Source organism: Ascaphus truei, chromosome 3, assembly GCF_040206685.1.
Source record: "Ascaphus truei isolate aAscTru1 chromosome 3, aAscTru1.hap1, whole genome shotgun sequence".
Taxonomy (NCBI): domain Eukaryota; kingdom Metazoa; phylum Chordata; class Amphibia; order Anura; family Ascaphidae; genus Ascaphus; species Ascaphus truei.
Window position 1 is genome coordinate 76,205,283 of NC_134485.1, and position 23,469 is coordinate 76,228,751.

At 42.7% G+C, this 23,469-nt stretch overlaps 1 long non-coding RNA gene across 4 annotated transcripts in view; it reads right to left on the reverse strand.

Moving 5' to 3' along the window:
- Positions 1-15,726: 15,726 nt before the first annotated feature.
- LOC142490931 (uncharacterized) overlaps positions 15,727-23,469 on the reverse strand; it is a 51,908-nt gene continuing 44,165 nt past the window's right edge. For 3 of the 4 annotated variants that reach the window (XR_012800158.1, XR_012800160.1, XR_012800157.1), the window contains 3 exons: positions 18,111-18,264; positions 17,508-17,588; positions 16,415-16,953 (listed from right to left, as the gene is read on the reverse strand). This is a non-coding gene — a long non-coding RNA (uncharacterized LOC142490931). Of the gene's footprint in view, positions 15,843-16,414; positions 16,954-17,507; positions 17,589-18,110; positions 18,265-23,469 lie in introns of those variants that run through there. The other variant, XR_012800159.1, reaches the window with a different exon arrangement.

The window sequence follows — 23,469 nt, forward strand, 5'->3', positions numbered from 1 at the left end:
ACTCCACGATGCTATGGGGGGCATCAGGACAGGCTCTCAGTGATGATTCTTATAGCGCAGAGCCTCCATCCGGTGAGGAACCTGGTGCAGCCAGGATGGTCCGCACTGACAACTGAGGTAGTGGCCCAGTCAAGTAGCCATAACAGATGGATTCAACCGGGTCTTTATTTACAGCATACATGTAGTTATAACAGGCACATTCCCTGAAGTAGTACCCACAGGTTTTGAGGCCCTGTAGGCCCCTTCTCAGCTCCTTTACCCCCTGATGGGATAAAGGGTAAGTGCTTCCACTCCACAGGGGGAGGGAAGAGAGCCTCCTGACTTCTGGGAGAGTGTCAGCTTATGTACCGCAGAGGAGGGGCTTGTAACCCTGCCCCATAACAGGGCAGGTCCGATACTGACAGGCATCACATCATGGGCATGTGACCCAGCCGGTATCCTCCCCAGGGATGACACTCTCTGGTTGTTGTTAGGCTAGCCCCTGGATATAGCAATAGGGTATCCAGGCTGCAACAACAAACTAGGCCTCCATAAGAGAGCTTATCCCCCACAGCGCCTGTGTCTAACAGGACTTAGGGCCACAGAAAAGAGGATAGCCAGGGGACTAGGCTACACTTTTATATGGTGTTTTATGATTAATTCTCACATTGTAACTTTCTTTCACTTGTACATCTGTTCCAATATAACATGCTACTTTTATTTTTGTTGGTTCCAGTTTTGGCTTTGTTTTCAGTCTCCAATATTAATTTTCAGGCAGAATGTGAACCTGACCGTGTCCATAAATTAATGTTTGATTTAGTGTTCATTGTACTGTAGTATCCAGTCCCCTTTATCAGCCGCACTGGTTAGCAGCATATCTACATACGATTTCTAAGACAGATTATGGACATATGCATGCACTTAACTTTTCTGCAGCTGTGATTTACAGCATCTGCAAAAGTACAATTTAACCACATTTATGACAGTGCTTCCTAAATGCTACACATTGTTTGGTGTCATGCTGCAAACCACACTTCCCAAATAACTAGGGCCGGTGCAACGGTATTTGGCGCCCTAGTTGAACCGTCAGCCGTGTGCCCCCCACCCCACCCTCCGCCCCCCCAAAAAACCTCAAAATATTTCCGAATCATTTGTATGTTGGTTGGACGCTTCCTCTTCTGCTCTGCGACTGCTCTGCTCCCGGCTTCCCACAAGTCGCACTGCTGCCATCAACGCCTCACCCTCCACTGCCCCCCAATATGTGCCACCCTAGGTCGCCTAGTGCTTGCACTGGCACTGCCTCCTCACCAGCTTCTCCTCATATACTCATATACTCCCCTCCTCACCAGCTTCTCCCCCACAAGCTTTTCTCCTCACCAGATTCTCCCCCACAAGCTCCTGTCCTCACCAGCTTCTCCCCACAACCTCCCTTACTCACCAGATTCTCCTCACTAGCTTCTCCCCACATGCTCCACTTCTCATCAGCTTCTCCCCACATCCTCCTTTCCTCACCTCACCAGCTTCTCCCCACCTGCTCTCCTCCTCACCCTCCCCTCCTCGCCAGCTACTCCCCAACATACCCCCTTCCTTACCAGCTACTCCCCCACATGTTCCCCATCCACTCTGCCCTCTTTGCTCCCCTCCTCACACTCCCCTCCTCACCATCTCCCCCACATGCTCACATCCTCACCAGCTTCTCTCCCAAATGCTCCACTCATCCCCCCACTACTCCCTCTCATTCCCCTGCTCACCAGAGTCTCCCCTACATATTCTCCCTCCACCCAGCCCTCTCTCCTCCACCTAGCCCTCCCTCCCTATCCACCCATCCCTCCTTTTCTCTCCCCCCACTCCTCCCTCTCTCTCCCCCACCCTTCCCTCTCCCTACCACCCTTCTCTCTCTCCCTTCCAACCTTCTCTCTCTCCCCATCTCCCCAATGCAAAGGCTCTTGATACTGTCGATCATGTTATCTTGTTAAACAAGCTCCCGTGCTCTGGAATGGGGAACATGCTTTAAACTGGTTTCAGTCATACCTATCGAGGAAATCTCAATATGTGTCTATCTCGGGCTCTAACTCTAACCCCTTGTATATCGCCTGTGGGGTCCCGTGAAGCTCTCTTCTGGAGCTCCTACTCTTTTCAGTCTTCATTTATGTTATATCTACATCTTGTAAGGCAGCTTCAGTGCACATGTATGAATACTGAATGCTGGATTTCCCAAAATAAAACGTTTTAAACCATGAGAAAAGTGTAACAATGATATTTGGGATTAAGACTACATTTCTAAAGCTACCAATGGCAGAGCTACAGATCAGAAACAGCTCTGACACCATTTTAGCCTCTGTTATTAGTTCTAACTATCTGGGCATATGGCTTGACTCCCATTTAACATTTGGTTGCTTATTAATACTCCATCCATCCAAAGCCTATGCCAAACTAGGTGTACTTTATAGGAACAAATCCTCCCTAACCCCACTAGTCAGACAGCAGATGTTAATGCCAATTATAGGCTATGGGGACATAGTATATGGTACAGCACCCCAAACTCACCTTGGTTAACTAGACACCCTCTACAACTCAATATGCTACTTTGTCCTACACTGTAACTACAACACACATCACGTCGAAATACTTCAATAACTACTGTAAATTGGCTACCACTCGAGTCCAAATGCAAAGTACATTTTTCCTGTCTTGCCTTCAAATACTTTCTGGGCAAGCTACCCGGCTAACTAAACAAGCTCCTCACCCCTACCACATACAGCACTTATCACCTGAGATCCGGCTACAAAAGACTGTTCACGGTCTTAAGGTTCAACAAGGAATCCGGTCCCTCCTTCTTCTCTTAGGCCGTGCTTATAGTCCTGGCAACGGTGGCGCAATGGCAACGCTGACGTCACGCTGCAGTCGCCTAAAAAATCAAATTGAAGTGACTTCCAGCGATCACGACCAAGCCGTCGCGTCGCTCCTACTATAAGCACTTCAAAACATTTGTTTTCATGCGACGTTGCGTTGCTGGGACTATAAGCGCGGCCATACCGTGCACCTCATGACTGGAAAAACATACCAGAGACTCAAAACTATCTCCAGTTTAAGTGATTTCAAGACTTCAGATGTCTCATTTTCATTTTGTCTGTAACTGTTACATACTGTATGTCCATAATCATATATTATTTCTAACTTTCCATGAAATGTCTGTAAATTGAAGGTATAACCTCTGTTTATTTAATGTAACCATATATTGTCACTAAGGGTGGTAGGTAGTGTAGTTTAATGTTGATATTAACCCATTTGTAGCCCTTTGCGGTCAGCTAGTCGTGGAAACTAGTCGCGACTATTTGCCCACTTTGCAAACTTCGAAGTTCGAGTCGAACTTCGGGACACATTTTCAAATCCGAGCCAATGACAGATATTACAGATTTTAAAACCATATGTAATATCAGAGGGTGCCTATTTGCGTACTGTTTATTATAGAGTCCGTTTATACTAATATACCTTAGGATTTGGCATTAGAATTTATAGGAGTATGTCTTTCTGATTGCACTAATAATCCTGCTGCAGATGTTTTGTTGCAAATGTAAACAAAAATGGTTGAATTTGTACTCACCGGTTTGTGATATGGCAACATCAACAGGCGCTATGATCTTGTGTCCATACCGCAGGGCACCATACCGCAGGGCACCTTACCGCAGGGCACCATACCGCAGGGCACCATACCGCAGGGCACCATACCGCAGGGCACCATACCGCAGGGCGCGTGTAACAACAAAATACCTGGTTGGATCAGTATAGAGAGAAAAATACACTCAAGTGTTCCTTTTGATATCAACAAAGTTTTTTCTTTAATATACAGAAAAAAACAAAAATCAAGAGGGCTTAATCGGCAGACAGCCACTGTTATCACAGTAAAATGATAAACGTTTCAAGACCCTGTGCAAATGTTACAATTTGTTCTAGAAATTAGTTCGTTTTGATTTGATGCCAAATATTATTTGCATTGTTAATGAGTTGCGATGAGACGCGTTGCTCTAAACTGTAAAAATAGCACCCAGTATTATATTTTGAAAACTTCTGGAGATCTCAGATTTGATTATTAGAGAAACCAGACACTGCAATTTAGTCATTCAGTAAGCAAAGGTTGTCATTTAAGAGGTTCATAAAATTGGAAGTGTTTTAGCTAATTTCTCTAACACACGAAGGCGATGAAGTTAGTAATTATGCTATTAATTAAAGCATGTCTTTATGCCGGAACATTAATTATCAATTTGCATAAAATGCTTTTCTTATTCAGGTAACTAATTTTTAAACCGAATAAGCTTGCATGGAGAAAGCCCTTAAAAGGCAGAAATAACACGTCTTGCATTTTTCAAATATGTGCTCATCTGCAGTGCATGTGTTTTTTTTTTTTAACAAAGAGGATTATGATAAATGCATTCTTTATAGATGCCAATTTAATCTTTGGGGCTAAACTTAGATGTCGGACACCTGTCTCCATGGCAGACTGTCTTGATCTCATGAATATTGTGTCCAGCTGTCATTGCAGTACGTGGGTTCACTCTTTCTACTATGCACTCTGCCTGGACTCCATCCCAGTTGGCTGCGAAAGTACGGGCCTCTCTGAATTAGAGGGAGGGAGCAAATTTCCACTCCTGTCTAGCATATCAGATATAGGAAAAGATTTAATTAGACAGTTCCTGTATAACTCGGCTATAAGCTTTTATATTATAAAGAAACACAATGTACTCATTTTTCATTAATACTTGATTATGCAACAACTGCTTACCCATTCCTTGGGAGTAAGAGAACCTTACATTAGGAGGATCAACTGGTAGCAACCCATTTGCTGTAGTGTAACTATTATGGTCCCAAGTAAAATCCGGATAGTTTATGAATGTTCGTGTGCGTGAATATATTTGACATAAAATATTAGGCTCTCCGGGGAGTTTAGAAATCATAAGGCTATTGTTACCTTCTCTGTAATGCAAACCTGGCACAGTAAATAATTATTATTCAAACATGAATCTCTATTGTCAGGGCTGACTTTGTTGCGCGATCCTGTGCAATGGAGTCATTCTATGTAAAGATTATCAGGGATGTCCTGTCCTCAACTGCAAACTACTTACCATTTGCAAAATCCATTGCTGCTTAAAATGCGGCCATAAATCTATTGAAAACCAACACTCGCCATTTCTTGCAAGAGTGCCAAGTTAGCTATATGTCATCATCAGGTTTCTGTCCAGTCCTATTTTCTAATTATAATCACTGTGTAATTTAGTTTGATTTCACTTTGACGGATAGTATACAGAGTTCACTGTAGTCTTCATGGTAGTCTTTCTTCCCCTTAAATCCTCTGTTAAGGGAGCTGTGTATAAATCCCCCTTCTGTGCTAGAGATATATTCTGTGGAACAGTTTATTTCATATTTCAGTGTCTTGTCAGGAAAGCATTCCCGTACATTTATTTATTTATTTTATTTATTTATCAAATGTTTTACCAGGAAGTAATACGTTGAGAGTTACTTTCAAGTATGTCCTGGGCATAGAGCTAAGACAAATAATACATGGTTACAAATACAGTTACATAAATGAACAGGGTACACATTATATACAAGACATTGCGTGCACAGTTAGAGATAATATATATTATAGGCTTATGTAACAGTTACAGACCTGATTAAAATGTGAGACAGCCTTAGTTTTGAAAGAACTTAAACTGATGGCGGATGTGAGAGTCTCGGGTAGGTTGTTCCAGTTTTGGGGTGCACGGTAAGAGAAGGAGGAGCGGCCGGATACTTTGTTGAGCCTTGGGACCATGAACAGTCTTTTGGAGTCTGATCTCCGATGATAAGTGATGCATGTGGTAGGGGTGAGGAGCTTGTTCAGATAGATGGATAGATACATAATCTGCATGTTGCAAATATACAACCTCAGTTTTGATCCATTAGGATAATTAAAATAGTATATTAACAATCATCATTTCTTTTTGCTTTTAACAGGTCTGCAGGTTTGAAAACCAGCCCCGCTTCATCTCAGGGGCAGATATAGGGGAGTCCATAACAGCACAAATCCAGACTAGTAATTTTGCATCCCCAGCTGGATCTGCAGGGGTAAGTATACTCTATTGTTTAGCAGGATTCCAAACTGGAACACCAACATCTATCACATCCCAAAGCTGGATATAGAATCGTTATACTCTGGATACATTTGGAGTATGGTGTCCCTACAGAAGGGGGGTTCCGTAAAGGGAACCGTAGTATATGCTGAGTCAGTCTACGAGTGTTTTACTCGATTCAGGATTCTAAGTGACACCTATTATAAGAAAAAGGTGTTACATTACCGATGTGAGGGTAACAAAAAGTGTAACCACTCCTTATCATCAGAGCGGGTCCTGGTAAAATGGATGATTGTGACTCTGTAGCCATACCCCAAAAGAGTTATGTGAACCCCAATAACCATTAGGGAAAATAAAAGGTGTATGAGATGTGAATAAAACACTACTAAAACCTAAAAGTGTTATAATTGTGTGTGATCGTGAATAAAGATGATAGACATGGTGCATAACATAATGTATAAAAATAAATCAAGTGACCCCAAATGCCTACATATGAGATATCTGGGTATCGGTGTAGGAGTGACATAGGATTTAAACAGGCCAGCCTCTAATAGTCAAAACGGGTCCAATAGAGTTTATAACTCTAACTGTATACCAAAATCCCAGAAACACCTATTGCTATACCCTGTTAAGTGAATGAAGATCTATAGAGTTGGCTGTGAAATAAATCCTCATAAATGGAGACATAGGTGGCTATGCACTTAGCTCTGCATTTTTGCGCCCGATTGGAAAAATTTTGCTTGGCCGATAAAAAGTGAAGCCAAACGCGGGTTTCACTAACAAGTTCAGGGCATTTTGTTCCGGCCAAACAAAAATCTGGCCAATCGCGCGAGCTTCCCCCCCCCCCAGCTATCACGCTTAAACTTGTAAAGCACGATAGCTGAAAGAAAAAAAAAGCCTGTAAAAACTGCATGGAGACGCTGCATCTCCATGCATGGCTCTTACAGGCGATCGTACTGTATAAATATAAATTATAATACTGGTGTACATGTGCAGGGGGTCTCCTGAGCTGAACAGCATTGGTTTCAGCCTCGGGGATCCCGTACTTCATGAGATACAGGCCCCGGTTTGGGGCATCGGATGCCAGTGTTGCCGCCATTTTTAAAGCGTCCACGTCAAAGTGGCGTGCAACATTTAAATTATGGAGGAGATACCGGCACCCCATATCTGGGCCTGTAACTCGGAAAGCAGGGGCTCCCCGAGGCTGAAATCAATGCGGTTCATCTCGCAATAAAGCAGCTTCATTACCATAGCGGCTAGCCGCTACGTAATTAATTTTTTTTTATTGTGATGTGTGACCCCCTGCTCCAACACACTATTAAAAAAAAGATATTAAAGCAGCATCATTACCTTAGTGGCTATCCGCTAGGGCAATGAAGGGGTTAAGGCACAATAGCATGTTTATTGGGGACAACTGTCCCCAATAAACATTGCAATACACAATACACCCACCCCGTGGGCCTTAAACAACCCCAATACCCCCTTGTTGCAGGGTACATGCAACTACACACGTGGGTTTCTTGACAAGGCTGTTTTATTTTGCCTTGAAAAATATACATCACACAAAACAAAAATAGCTCTTTTTCAACAACAAACGAAAATGGCTTTTCCTTCAGCAAACCGAACAAAACAGTTTCTCTTTAGCAGACAGTTTATATATATATGCAGCTACCCTTTTTCTATGCAGGGGACAGACAGTTCACCGTTTCACTACTTTGCTACTCAGACCTTGTTTTCAGGAATCACTTTAGCAGCTTACTCCTCTCTCATCAACAGCAAACTCCATCTGACTACAACCTGGGTTTTAACACACATTGATTAGGCAGCTGGGATCCAACTAATTGTCCTGAGGTTCCCAGCTGAAGTTTAACCTAGTCAGTGCTGCACTGCAGACTAGACATAGGTTTTCCAGGCATATAACTGGTGGCTTTTATTTACCCTGTCACATTCCTCCCCTGTTAGTGTGTGGCTGGGGCTACGCACGGCTGAAGCCCGACCAGCCACCCCTTCTCTAGAAAAGAAGTCAGCATTTGCTGAATCTCAAATGAGAAGGGTTGGAGGGCCATATACCACCTAGTCAATCTAGCATTGGAATCCTTCATGCTATTTAACCATTTCATGATCCGTCACCAAAGTAAAATGGACTCCTGCCAGGTAATGCCTCAAAGCCTCGATTGCCCACTTTACTGAGAGGCACTCTTTCTCAATCACTGAGTAATTTTTTTCCCTTGTGAACAATTTCCTACTCAGGAAAAGGATAGGATGTTCAACTCCCTCAAACTGTTGTGACAACACTGCCCCTAGCCCTATCTCTGATGCATCTGTTTGCACTATAAAAGGGCTATTGAAGTCTGGGCTTCTAAGGATGGGACCCTCTGATAGACACCTTTTTAAAGGCTCTCTGACAATCCATTGACCACACCACTTGTGTAGGGGCACACTTTTTTGTGAGGTCCGTTAAAGGGGCTGCCACTTCCGAATAGTTGGGGATGAACCACAGGTAGTACCCTGCTAAACCCAGCAGAGAACGTACCTGCGTTTTTGTTTGGGGGGTCGGAACTTCTTTCAGGGCAGCTACCTTGTCGGCTAGTGGCCTTACTTTTCCACCTCCCACTGCATACCCTAAATATTTGGTTTCCGCTTTACCCAAGGCACATTTCTTAGGGTTGGCTGTGAGCCCTGCCTCTCTTAGAGATTTGAGGACCGCTTTTAGCCTATTTAGATGGGCCCGCCAGTGTTTACTATAAATGACAATGTCATCTAGGTAGGCTGCGGCATAAGTCCTATGGGGCCTTAGTACCTTATCCACGAGTCTCTGAAATGTGGCTGGGGCTCCATGCAGTCCAAATGGCATTGTCACAAACTGGTATAAACCCATGGGAGTGGGAAAGGCTGTTTTGCATTTGGACTTTTCCTCTAAGGGTATTTGCCAGTATCCTTTTGTCAAGTCCAACGTGGTTCCGTGTTACCAAGGGCATCAATTAATTCGTCCACCCTTGGCATCGGATATGCGTCAAACTTGGATACCGCATTGACCTTTCGGAGGTCCACACAAAATCTTACCTTCCCATCGGGACTACACCACTCACTGCATGATTCCTCAATCACTCCTAAGTGTAACATTTCTTGTATCTCCTTCTCTACCAGAGCCCTACGACTTTCAGGCAACCTATAAGGACGGGAACGTACTTTTACCCCAGACGCTGTCTCGATTGCATGGGAAATTAAGTTAGTTTGTCCTGATAAGTCAGAAAAAACATCCTGGAATTGTGTAATTATTGCTAACAAGTCCCCTTTTTGTTCAGAGGACAACTGTTTACCCATTGGGGTTTTATCGTCACTCACGATGTTCTCCCGTGGAGGCTGAGGACCCAAGTCTGTTTCCTCCTCCACCGGGTGGATGAATAGAGACCGCTGCATCTTCCAGGGTTTCAGCAAGTTCACATGGTAAATTTGTTTACCCTTCCTGGACCCTGGTTGAGCGATCTCGTAATCCACATCATCCGTACGGCGGAGTACTTCGAATGGGCCCTGCCATTTGGCCAGGAGTTTACTCTCGCAACTGGGTAACAATAACATCACCTGGTCTCCTGGGTGAAACACTCTCATGCGAGCATTCTGATTGTAATGTCTCTCCTGACTGTCCTGTGCTGATCTAAGATTCTCCCTGGCAAAATGGCCGACCACATCTAGGCGCTCCCTAAGGTCTAGTACATATTGCAGGGTATTCTTAGAAGGGGACTGCTGTTCCTCCCAGGACTCCTTTAGGAGGTCTAGGATACCCCGCGGTTGGCGGCCATAGAGCAATTCAAATGGAGAGAATCCCGTGGAGGCCTGGGGAACTTCCCGCACTGCAAACAGCAGAAAAGGGAGAAGTTCATCCCAGGCTCTCTTTTCTGAGTCTACAAATTTACTCAGCATCCCTTTTAGAGTTCGGTTAAATCTTTCCACCAATCCGTCAGTCTGTGGATGGTAGACCGATGTCCGAACAGACTTGACCTCTAGTAACTTTAAGACATCCTGCATCAGTTTAGCCATGAAATTTGTACCTTGGTCTGTCAACATAACCTGGGGAAGTCCAATCCGTGAGAACAGTTCCAACAACGTGTTGGCTACTTGCTTCGCCGTTGCTGTTCTCAGGGGGAATGCCTCAGGATACCTTGTTGCATAGTCCACTATTACAAGGATAAACCTGTGTCCTTTCGCAGAAGGTTCTAGAGGTCCTACCAAGTCTACCCCAATCCTCTCAAAGGGAACTGACACCAAGGGTAGAGGAACCAAAGGGGCTGGTTTTTGTCCTTTTGGACTAGTTAGCTGGCACTCCGGACATGCTGCACATAGCTTAGCAATATCACAATGCATCCCTGGCCAATAGAATCGGGATGAAATACGGTTCAATGTTTTATCCCTGCCCAGGCGACCACCCCAAGGGACAGTATGGGCTAGAGTGAACACAGATTTAACAAACGCCTTGGGAACCAATATCTGTCTGGTGACCTCCACTGTTTCTGTCTGCCTATTCACCCTATATAGGATATCCTTTGATAGCTCAAAATGGGGGAATACTATCACCCTCTGTGCATCTAAAATCTGTTCATCAATTTTCACCACCTTGTCATACTGTCTCGCAAGGACTGGGTCTTCCCTTTGCTTCTGGCGAAAGTCAGGGAGGTATAGGTCTGGTAAATCTCCAGGGCCCATATCCCCCTCCCTTTGGCCATCCTCAGCCATCACTTGTGACCTCTGACTACTAGAATGGTCACCTTGAGACCCAGATTTCTGCAACCAGTCCTGTTTGTCCAAGCGTCTTTGCTTCAGAGTCTTTTGATCCCGGTGTCTACTGGGAAAAAGGTCTGCCGAGAAGGGGAACAGTTTGCCAGGGTTCTCCTGAGCCCCAGAAGGAGGTTCCTCGTGAAAGACTGGGGCCATTAGGTCCGCAAAGAAAGGCCAGTCCCGACCGAGCTCAACGGGCGCAGGTAGCCAAGGAGCGACTCCTACTTCGAGGTAAGCCTCCTGACCTTTTACCTGTAGCTGGATTTTGGCCATCGGATAAGGTTTTACATCGCCGTGTATACATTCTATGCTCCATGGGGAGTCAAAAGAACACACGTTGAGCGGTAACAGTTCCTGGAGGACCAGAGTTTTCCCAGAGCCTGAATCTACAAGGGCCTGGATGGTTTTTCCCCCAATCAGGGCTGGTAGTAGCCAGGGCTTGTAATTTTCCCCAGAAAAAGCCGAGGCGACGGTTCTGCTGAATGAACAATCCATCAGTGGACAGTCCACATACCGGTGGCCTTGTTCTCCGCAGGCAGAACATGGAGAGGGTTCCCTCGCAGGAGGGGGCTGTGGATAGCGCTCCGCTGGACCGGTTACTGGAGACCAGGCATCTGGTGGGTCCTGTGGGCGACGTCCTCGGAAGTTCCTCTCACTTTGCGACGAGCCGACATCCGGAAGGAGATGAGGGTCCCTGCGGGGACCAGCATTTGGACCCCGCCCTTGCTGGAACGACTGCTCCTTCCTTTGGACTTGGCGGTTCCGTGACGGGCCGTAGGTTCCCCGTTAATCCGACCTCCCTCTTTGGGTGTCCGCAAGTGCCGGTGGAGTCTGGTCCAGGACACTCTCCTGCTGCTCAGCCCCAAGGAAGTTCTCCACGAGTCGGACCGCCAAAGCTAGGGTTTCAGCAGCGTGGTGTTTTACCCACGAGCGTGCGGGAGGGGGTATTACTTGTAGAAATTGTTCCAAAACCACCTGCTCAAGAATTGCCTCCTTAGTGCACTCTTCGGGTTGTATCCAGCGCGCACACAAGTCTAATAATCGCTGAGCGAGGACCCGGGGTCTCATCTTAGCGGTGTACTTCATGTTCCGGAACTGCTGCCAGTAGGTCTCTGGGGTCAGACCTATGCGATCCAGTATGGCGGCTTTTACTTGGCGGTAGTCCATTGCCTGATCTGTAGGGAGGCCCTGATATGAGGCCTGGGCTTCACCTATGAGGAGCGGGGCCAAAGCCATTGCCCAGCGATCTGCAGCCCAGCCCTGAGCTTCGGCGACTCTTTCAAATGTTAGTAAAAAAGCCTCTGGATCCTCATTCGGAGCCATTTTCCTCAGGAGTATCTGGGGACTGCTGGCCAGTTCTGCACCGGCAGACCCTTGGAATTGGGTCAGCAGCTTGGCAATCCGCTCATCCTTTTCTGTCTGTAGTCTTTCATCTCTCTCCGCTTGCAGCCGGGCCTGCTCGCACAGAAACGCTTTCAACATTTCTTCCATTCTTGTGTGTGTGTGTGTGGCCCTTTAACTGCAGGAGCCTTTTGAAAAAAAATCAAATCTCACTTCTTGACAATCATATGTTGCAGGGTACATGCAACTACACACGTGGGTTTCTTGACAAGGCTGTTTTATTTTGCCTTGAAAAATATACAGCACACAAAACAAAAATAGCTCTTTTTCAGCAACAAACGAAAATGGCTTTTCGATCAGCAAACCGAACAAAACAGTTTCTCTTTAGCAGACAGTTTATATATATATATATATATATGCAGCTACCCTTTTTCTATGCAGGGGACAGACAGTTCACAGTTTTACTACTTTGCTACTCAGACCTTGTTTTCAGGAATCACTTTAGCATCTTACTCCTCTCTCATCAACAGCAAACTCCATCTGTCTACAACCTGGGTTTTAACACACCTTGATTAGGCAGCTGGGATCCAACTAATTGTCCTGAGGTTCCCAGCTGAAGTTTAACCTAGTCAGTGCTGCACTGCAGACTAGACATAGGTTTTCCAGGCATATAACTGGTGGCTTTTATTTACCCTGTCACACCCCTTAACATACATAAAATATTGAGGGAAAAAATTATGCACAGGTTACTATAGGCCGGCATTAGCCCTTGGGTGGTCCCTGGGGGCCCCACAGGGGTCCCCGAGTGGTCCCTGCAGGTGTCCAGGGGTCCACACTTGCCTGCAGTACCCATCCTGCGCCCCCCCCAAAAATACATAAATAAATACTTTAAAATAAGTACACCCCCTCCCTCCCTCCCACTGCCCCCTAACACATACAGAACTATAATGGTCAAAATTACTATTATCCAGATATGGATAATAGTGCATTTGCCCATTTAAAATACAACAATAAGCAGCATAAATAAAGTAAATAAATCTTGCACTCACCCCTGCCAGGCTGCCACAATGAAGGCCGTCCTCATCCTCATCTCTGGCCATGTCCTCTGTTGCTACAAACAATACAGAAGAATAAAAAAAATACAATCTAATAACCCCTAGCCCCTTAATCACCTTAACGGTTAACCCACCCTCACCCACTACTCACCCGGTAGGCCTAACCACCCATCCTTGGGGATAATACCCCCTTCACCCGCCCCCGCTACCAACAATAAAAAAATACACAACAACCCCACTTCCCACCTCCTAGGCCACCAATAACTATTACAATATTTAATAAACAATACACAACCCATCCACCCTGTGCCCCCACATAAAACCATTATTTATTTATTTTACACACAAGGTTAATACCCCAGGCCGGCGGGGGTCCCCAGGTGGTTCCGACAGGTGTACGCAGGCCCCAAAGTGCACCCCGGGGGGTACCCATGGAGGTATGGGGGCCTCTGGGCGGTCCCCGCTAGGCTCCATGGCATCCAGGTGGTCCCTGCGGGCCCCAATGGGGTCCACGAGTGATTGTGGTCTTTATTTGGATTAAATGATTGGTGGTAATTTACTTCTTGATTTGTTTTTATTTTCTGATTGTTTGGATGGCATAGAACATTGTTTGTGATTGTTTATTTTATTTTGACCATTGACTGGCATTGTGTTAAATGATGCACAGATTATATGGCTTCATGTACCCACTGTGTCATTCACTTGTTTTAATGGCATTTGTTATCTTGTTAATTGGCTTTGTCCCGTATTTTATTTTGCTATGTGCTGTATTTTATTTTGCTACGGTATGTGCTGTGTTTAATTATGATATGTGCTGTGTTTTATTTGATATGTGCAGTGTTTTATTTGGCAATGTAATATGTTTTATTTGAGCCTGTTTTTTAATCCTTCCCCATTTCTTGGTATATTGGTAAATCATGCACATATTATATGGGCATGATGTACCCACTGTACCAATGAATGGGTGAAGGGTGGGGTGGTTGCCTGGGGAGGGTGGTTAGGTTTCCTGGGTGGGTAGTGGCAGAGGGTTGGTTAACCCCTTAATTACTATAGCGATTATTAACTGCTACGGTGATTAAGGGGCTAAGGGACATCTGAATGTATTTTGCTATGTATTGTACTGGCAACGTGGGACATTGCCCTGCAGTAAGCTGTCGAGGACTCCCTTCATATTGCCAGGGGTAAGTAGAACGGTTTTATTTACTTTATTTATGCTGGCTAATGTTGTGATTAATAATGGGCAAATAATCTATTATCTATATATATTACTAACTTATCTATATATATTACTAAATTATTATTATTATTTTGCCTAAATATTGTAAGCTTTAATTGCATCCATTCAGCAAATATGTAATGCATTATCAGCATAGAATTAGGTATATGTCAACTCTTTAAGTGTTCCTCTTATCATGTGTTAAGTGCTTATTGGCTAATGTAATAGGGTTAATTGGAAGCCCTTTAAAAAAAACCTCAGAAGGACAGACTATCAACACTCCTTAGGAAGTGGGCTCAGGTCTCACGAAACACATAGAGAAAACAACAGAGCTGCTGCCAACAGATGATCCTGTTACATACAGCAGTGCCAAGAAAGCAAAAGACCTGCTGCAAACAGCTGATCCTGTTTGATACAGCAGTAGCCAAGCAGAGTGAAGCGGAGTGGTCCTGAGCCCCAAGCCGAGTAACATCATCAGACCACATGGAGTGGGAGGCTGGAGCAGTGTGGAGAGCAGAGAACCCTGCATACTGCAGGCTTCTACATGGAAGGGACCCTGAGCTCACAAGCTGACTTCCAGACGTTATCTGGTAATTGAACTATAGGTGTTGGTCAGTGAACCTTCATCTTTTCACCCCATTTTTTTTGTTGCCCTTTCCTTACTTTGAAGTCTTTTATTACCTTGTTAGATTTGCTGACACCTTTTTTGATATTGCCTTTTATGTGATTGTTTTTTCATACAATATGATATATTTTTTATGACAATTTGTATTCATTTTTATTCATCTGTAATCTCATAATAAATTAAGGATACTACATTATTGTGTTATTTTGTTTACACCGCAAAACGGATTTTGGGGGCAACATTAGCAAAAATCCAGGAAAGAGATTTGGGTGGATTTGCCCATCTCTGTACATGACCCAATACCATTACCAGTATGGACCAGCCAGCTATGAAAACAAAATTAACCTAAATGACAACTATATGATCTACTCGACCATCTACGTACAGCACACCCCTTGTATAAACAATGGGTCATCGCCACCAAATTTGTAACATATCTAATCAAGGTAAATATAAATTTACACAAGTTTACATACAGTAGTGTAGAGTAGAATTGTAATTTTTAAATGAGCTGCATATGCGTTCCATACACTACGCATGCGCTAAAATAGAGATATGTGTACTAAAGAGAAGGGGTTTAGCAACATTTTAAGTGGCGCCTCCCTCTACTTTCTCACGTGCTATTCAGCATCTCTTCATCTCTACCGAGGTCACGGCATCATGTGACGTCTCTATGTTGCCTTTTTATGGCAACACAACGCCATTTGACATTGTGGCACCCCTATCAGAAGATGCAGGAGGAGAAGCTGGAGAGAAGGGAAGAGACAGTTACAGAGAAGATGTGCTCTTCCCCAGCAATCTATTTAAATGTTAACGAAGAGAGAGAGGCCTCGGTTCGGCGCACCCCTTAGAAAATGTTTGTGCCCCACAGTTAGACCACCACTGCTTTAAGCATGTAATTCTTTATTGTTTAATAATAGGGTACAGTAAGTTCTCTCCATTATTTTACAGATTTTGACACTTCAAATCTACAGCCATAAAGGATGTGTCAAAACCATCATAATTTTAGCAGTTTTTCATGCAGTTGCGGTATACTGTGTACATGATTTAAAAATGTTTTAAGTATATTTTATTTGTAGTGGGCACATAGAGATATACTGTATTCATTATAATACTGCTGTGTGTGTCTGTTTAACATTAAAAAAAAATTACACACAAAATATTGCATATGCAAAGTAACTAGTTTATTTTGTAAAATGACATTATTCAGAGTTCAGATTAGTGCTGGGTGAATTGCCCCCACTTTCAACTAGATGGATGTGTAGAATAGACAAAGCCACCACCCCCCACCCCCCCGGCCCTCCCCCACTTTGCTTATATGATACGGAAAACTCAGCCGCTGACGAAACGCAACTGGCCAAGGTCAGTTCTCACATTCTCTGGATTTTACTAATATGTAGAGAAAATCTCAACCCCTCACCCCTCTGCCCTACGTGAAAAATATGAACAGGGGATTGTTAAACTGTGTTATGCTGTTTAACATAAGCCATTTACAGCGTTCCTACTGTAGCTGGGATGTGGGCTTCTGTAAATTACACTAAACATGAGTATCTCACCTTTTGTTTGTAAAGCATAAATCTCCTCATCAAGCGTTACAAAAAATATCTTGAAGTAACAGTTGTAAAGAATATAAACGTTGCTTCACTCATTTGTGGGTAACAATTATGTACATTTTCTATCATGTTTCATATTCAAAATAAGAAACACATTTGCCAATACTAATTATCCACATTTATAACTAATCATTTTTCATGTTGTGTCTACACTGAGCGTTCAACATTCTTAATAGTTATGTTTTCACATGGTATTGTATGAAGTCAGTGCATACATTGTAATGATTTCACAATGGTTTTGAATCTGCGAAGACAAAGCAATATTAAAATTGTGTTTAACAATGTATATGCAAAATTTGAGTTTAGTGTAGCGTTTACTAATAAGATAACACTAAATTCTAATGTTAACACTAGTTACCAGTAATAATTTTTCACACACATTCGCAATTTATAGAACTACATCTTTAACTTAATTTTATGATACTAAATAAACCACAATATATCCTATAAGTAGTACACTTTGAGTCTAACATTTCAACTTTAATAGATTTGAAAAGTACCTTGAACAATACTAAATCAAAATTCAAAATATTGTAGCCAATGACAGTCAAATTGTCAAAATTATTAACACCCTGCTATCAATTAAATATATATTTTCAAACACACAAATGTTTAAAAAAATATTTTGTTGCTCCCTCTTTCCCCCCTCTCTCTTCCTCCTCTCCCACATCCCAAATCTTATTCAACTCCCTCCCACAACCTCTATGTATTAATTTTGACTTGTCTAATATTTTAGTAAGCATCTGCATAAACTATATAAGTATACAACCGGATCAAGTAGGCATCAAACAAAAATACCTGTGACATTGTGCCTGTGCCCTCATTCATCAGTACATGACAGGTCACCAGCTGCTGCTCCCGCAGGTCCACCAACAACACCTGCGTTTAGTATTGTAAAGGAAATTAGCATTAGCACATTCAGTCATTGACACTAACAATATACCCACATTCATATCCAAAGCTTGAATTACAAGTTAACATTAGTTATTGTAGTCCAGGATATAGCCTTTAAATATAGTGTACAATGTTACACTGTCCATGAACAATCTTTTAGTATTATATTAACACTATAGAACTCATTTATTATCACAAATATCACACCAATGAAACTAGTAAGGAACAAAAGCATAGACATGCCCGTTATCTACATGCACAACACTTACCCCTCTCTCATACACACATAATAGAGAAGAGTTGGGTAAGGGGGGGGGGGTTAATTGTTATGGGGAAGACGAAGGGATTAACCCCTCACATACCACTGGCTGATGGGCAGCTAGTGTGCATGGGACACAGCAGATGAAGCCCATGCAACCTGTCTCTCCTATGATCACAAAGTAGACATAGACAAACATCATGAGGAAGGAAACTGTACATTTATATAGAATCAACAAACATTCTTACATGAGAAATATCTGTCAATCTTTCAACTGTTCAAACGCCCTCTCAATAACTGAGCATGTGGATATGTGTGCCGCATTATAACGTTCCTCTGCAGGGGTTCGAGTGTTACCCAGTGGGGTAAGGAGCCACGGCCGAGTCTCATATCCTGAATCACCTGTAACAGAACGGGAACAGATATTAAGCTACATGTTACAATGTACTTATGTGTTCAAAAAGGTTATTTTAATGTCGTACTACATGAAACACAGGTTAACTATAAAAACTGTATGCAATAGCAGATGCATCTGTTGATCTGTTACAGACATTAATATGTTCCATAATATATATCTTTTTATGACATGTAATGAAAGGGTTAAGTCCTATATTCAGTACAATCATTGGGGTAGCACTTAAGACCTGCCCTTTTTCCTAGTAGGCTATACCCAGAAATAACGCTATGATAATCATGGTCTGGATATGAGTAATGGCAGGTTTTGATGGGACTTAATTATCGTAGCGTTATTTCCATGCGCTAATATGAATGGAGCTTTGTCGATCTGCGTTGTTAGATTAACGACTCGCTAGCAAATGATTTGCATATGAGTAAACCAGATGTACATTAAAAGTTCGCGATTCAATCTTTTTCAGGTTAAAGTTGAGGGCATCGCAACTTTGATGATTACCTTTGTGGATATGCGTTATGACTTATCGTGACGGTACCCCCATTTAACATATCGATAAAAATTTTATGGACTTCTGAGGATCTAGCCCAAATTGAAGAAAACTAACTGATAGCTAATTAGGTAACATCACTTTAGTAAGCAACATTTTGCAGAGCTTTGAGTATCTACCTCACTGTAGTTTATTATAGAGGATTGATTATGGTATCTTCATTTTGGTGGATTATACTCTACAGTATGTTGCCATGAAACGATGAGTCTGCTGACATGAAATTATGTGTCTATGGTCTAATCTGATGTGTTTAAACCTTATTGGCATAAATATGTATTGTAACAATAGATCTATAGCTAACCAAAGATCTGCAAAATCTTTTTTTTTTTACCAGTTACACATCCTCACCTATAAACATGGAGAAAAGCTTGTCTTAGTTTAATAACCAATGGTTCTACATTTTTATGTCCTTGAAACACTTTCAGAGCAGTTGATACTACAAGCGATCACTGCACATTCCATTTTCAATAAAATAGAAATTAACACAAATGTTCAATTTTAATGCACACATGATCATTCATTTATTGAAAGTGGATATGTCAGTAACCACGTGGGTACTCCTTTAATTGCATTACCAAATTTAGTTTTGCCATTTTCAATTTATCTACCTGTGTGCTAATAACATAACATTAATTTATAACTGGGTGTGTGTTTTGTTTCTTTTTTTTCTGTAGCAAAATCAGCTTTGCACAAAAAATGTGTGATGTGTGCCTTTCTTGACTTAATTAAGCTTTTTTATTTTTATTTGTTTATATGTTATTTTGAAGTTTGCTCATTTTTGCACACTATTCTTACAGTACATCAAATACATTTCTCCTACACTGCTTATTTATGAATTCTGGTATGGACTTTTTTTCCTTTCAATGAGGATTCATCAATTTCCCTCGTGCAAAACGGGCACAATGCTAGAACATAATGCACCCCATTTATCAAACAAAAACAAACAAAAACATCCTTTAAAAGGTATTATTTTTCCTTTGATGAATAGGTTGCTATTTTTGCTCCAGTATTAAACTAGTTTTGTAGCCGGGAGACTTGGGTTATAGTTCATTTTTTATGTCACCGATTTAGTGAGATGTTGGATTGCCAACTGTCCCGAATTTAGCGGTAACCATGTACAGTACACAGTGCTTCCATGGATAGACATTGAACATGAATATCGCGCATCACAGAATATACATTAGAATTAGAGAGGGGCGAATCTTTCATAGTGATTATGGTGTTTCTTCACAGCCACAGATGAAAGCAAGAGAGAGAACTTCAACTAACACATGGAGAGACACCTGTGTGTTATGATATAAGACGTGCATCAAACACAGTAAGAGCACAGGGCAGTATCAAATATAATATACAGCTACTGTACATATCACATAGTATATGGGAATGACCCAAAGACACAGTGCATAAAAAAAACCATATGTGCATGACTCAAACAGTGTTCACCTGTAGTAAATAAAATATACATGTGGAGTGAAAAATGAATCCACTCTTACTCGTAAGCAATAAATTCTGCATAAAGGATGAATCCTGTTACATGTAATAACTTGATTTTGTGAAGTTTTCCATGTGGCTTCGGACCAATTTTAAATGTGAAAGTCCATAAGTATTTAGAAAAAAGGTCCTACAAACAAAGTAGATCCTTGATTGGATTAATATAATATATCCATATGCATATGGGATATACAAGAAGGAGGCTGGGGTCTACCGCTGAGGAAACCTGATGGGAAAACAAGTCCTGGTACTAAAGTGCCCGTAAGGTGCGAAACGCGCAAGTGGTTTTTTACCCTGTTTAGAGATGTGCCAATACATTTTTCAAAGATTGCCGGTTCTAGCCCTTAATTTTATCACATTGCTGTGCACCGCCTCTCCATTTCTTCAGCTACTGTACATATCATAAGGTTGGCACAGCATCTATCAGTATATGCCATGCCATGTCATACCAATTGATTGTCTAAGTGGATCTGGAGCTTACAAGCTGACATTAAATCGCAATGAAATAATATACACAGTGTAATCTCTGTAAACACATCCCTGGTTGGTATATTAAATGGAATAACACACTGCAATGAATCTAAATACTTTTTAAAATCTGCGCATGTGTTGTTGCACTATAATTTGGGTGAATAACAACACTACGGGCATTTCACAATGAAAATACCAGAGCCCAATATCAGTAGGCATCAAACAAGAGCTATCATACAATTTACTTAAATGAACACAATACATAAATGATGACAGATTAAGGACATGTCCATCACAGTGCTCTTCAGAATCTATAATTGCTTAAATTAGTATCTATCTGCTTTAATATTTTTGCTGATGTTTTTCTGTGTATACAAGATAATTATTCCAGCAAGAACATGCCCCTAGTATAGCAAAACAATTCTTTAATAATAGAATAAAATAGAATGCAAAAGCAATTGTATGATGCCTTGGGGGTTTCTTAATATTGTTTATTTTAAAATGTGGTATGTTAAAGATAATTTCTTCCCTGTTCCTGTAGTTCTCCTTTGGAGGATCAAATGGAGACATGTTGTGAAATGGCCTCATTTGATAAAGGGGATGTTACCCCAAAATGTCATGTTACCTCCTAATTGCGTTTGGTAGGATGCCACTCTAACTGTTGTTTTTGTATTTGTTGCATCTTCTTTGTATTTTGGTATGTAAAAATGTATTATTCGTATATTTTTAGATATTTGATATAATTTGAGTATGCAGTGTCTTTCTTGCCTTTTACTTTGTCTTCTTAAGGCGGCGTTAATGGTTAATGGGTTAATGGTCAGTCACAATTAGGATTCTTATTGATTATTGTCTTTTGGTCATAGTGACCTTTAATACATTTTGTGATACACTTTTTACTAATCTGTGGTGCGCTTGTGTGTGTTTGTTTTGGGTTAGTGGTCCCCTACTTTACTAGCTAGCACATCATTGCATTATTGTTTTGAATTATCTTAATATTTTGCTCTTTATTCTTTTTTTGGTGGGGCGGTTATCTATGGAAACATTTTCTTTTCGTAACAATTTGTTTGACAGCTGTGTACTGTAGGCATTTAACTTGTTAATCTTGTTTCTTTGACATAAATTTCTTATAAATCAGAAATGAATGCTACTTAATTAACGCAAAAATAAAGGAAAAAGAGTACCAAGTGGAGTGGGTTATTAATTTAACTGAGAGAGTGCTGATCAGGGGAAATCACAGGGAAACTCTCATAGACTTTAATAGCACTAGTGCAGTTTAATAAATAACTTCTTTATACTCAAATGTTGCTAAAGCTCTTCTAACTATAATCACTGGTTAAATCAACCACCTGTCACACTTACCTCTACTCCGCGCGGAGACCGACCCGGGGAAGCACCACGGGGCAGAGTCATGCGGCCACGCACTGCCAGGGCAGTGCAGGCGCAGCAGCGTGATGTCGGAGCTCCGCGAGACGCATCGCGCACGCGCACGGGTTGCTCGGCAACCAGGAGGCAGGAAGACGCGAAGGAGCTACTAGAGCCTCCCACAGGCGGAGACTTGCAGAATAAGCCGCATGACGTCATCACGTCGCGACGCGCATCGCGCACGCGCGCGGGTTGCTCGGCAACCAGACCTATCATCAAGAAAACCTAATTACAAGCTGTTTTGGATTAGTGTCTCACTGACACCATTGGTGGACCAGAGCACACCCCTGCAAGGTAATTGGACCCTTCCCACATATATACCTGCTTCTGTCTGTCCTTCATTGCTGAGCATAAACTCCTGTTTATGCATTGTGCTCACCGCTGCTGTCTAGTTTTGTCTTGAACTTTGTCTGTCCTGTTTGACCCTGCCTGTTCCTTGGATTTCTACACTCTCCAGCGCTTTGACCCCGGCTTCGTTCCTCGACTACTCTACCTTCTATTACCCTGGACCTTGGCTACGAAACTCTACCTACCCGGACTCTCCAACCCTGGAACATGGCAAGTACCCTGACTACCTTGACCTTTCCAACCCTACGACGCGGTACGACTAGGACTACGCATTCCGGACAGGACTGCGTGGTTGTGGGTCGGTGCCTATACAACCCCACCTCAGCCCCGCGGTCTTCCGTCCTGTTTGTGGTGAGCGCAGCGTGACAATATGCTCAGCCCAACAAACATGTACGCCGCTGAGGTGGCCCGACGCCTAGACACCCATGAGGAATGCTTCCGGCAACTTACCGGATCATTTACACTAAAAGAACAACTAGTTTCCCAACTTAAACAAGACGTTGATACCCTGACTGAACAAGTTAGACGTTTAACAGTATCTACCACCAACACCGTTCCACTCGCAGCCACTCCTGCTCCCATCACACCTACCTCCGAACCACGACTACCTGCGCCCAACCGATATGCAGGAGATCCCAGCGGTTGTCGGGGGTTTCTGAACCAGTGCTTCATACAGTTTGAGCTAATGCCCTCTCACTTTCCGGTTTCACGAACAAAGGTCGCATACATAATCTCCTTGCTGACTGACGCCGCTCTAGCATGGGCATCTCCTATCTGGGAGCAACGCCCAGATTTGACCTCTGACCTCACTCTCTTCATCACCGAATTCAGAAAGGTGTTTGACACCCCAGGGCATAAGGTTACGGCTGCATCCTCTCTGCTTAATATTTCTCAGGGAGACCGTACTGTGGCTCGT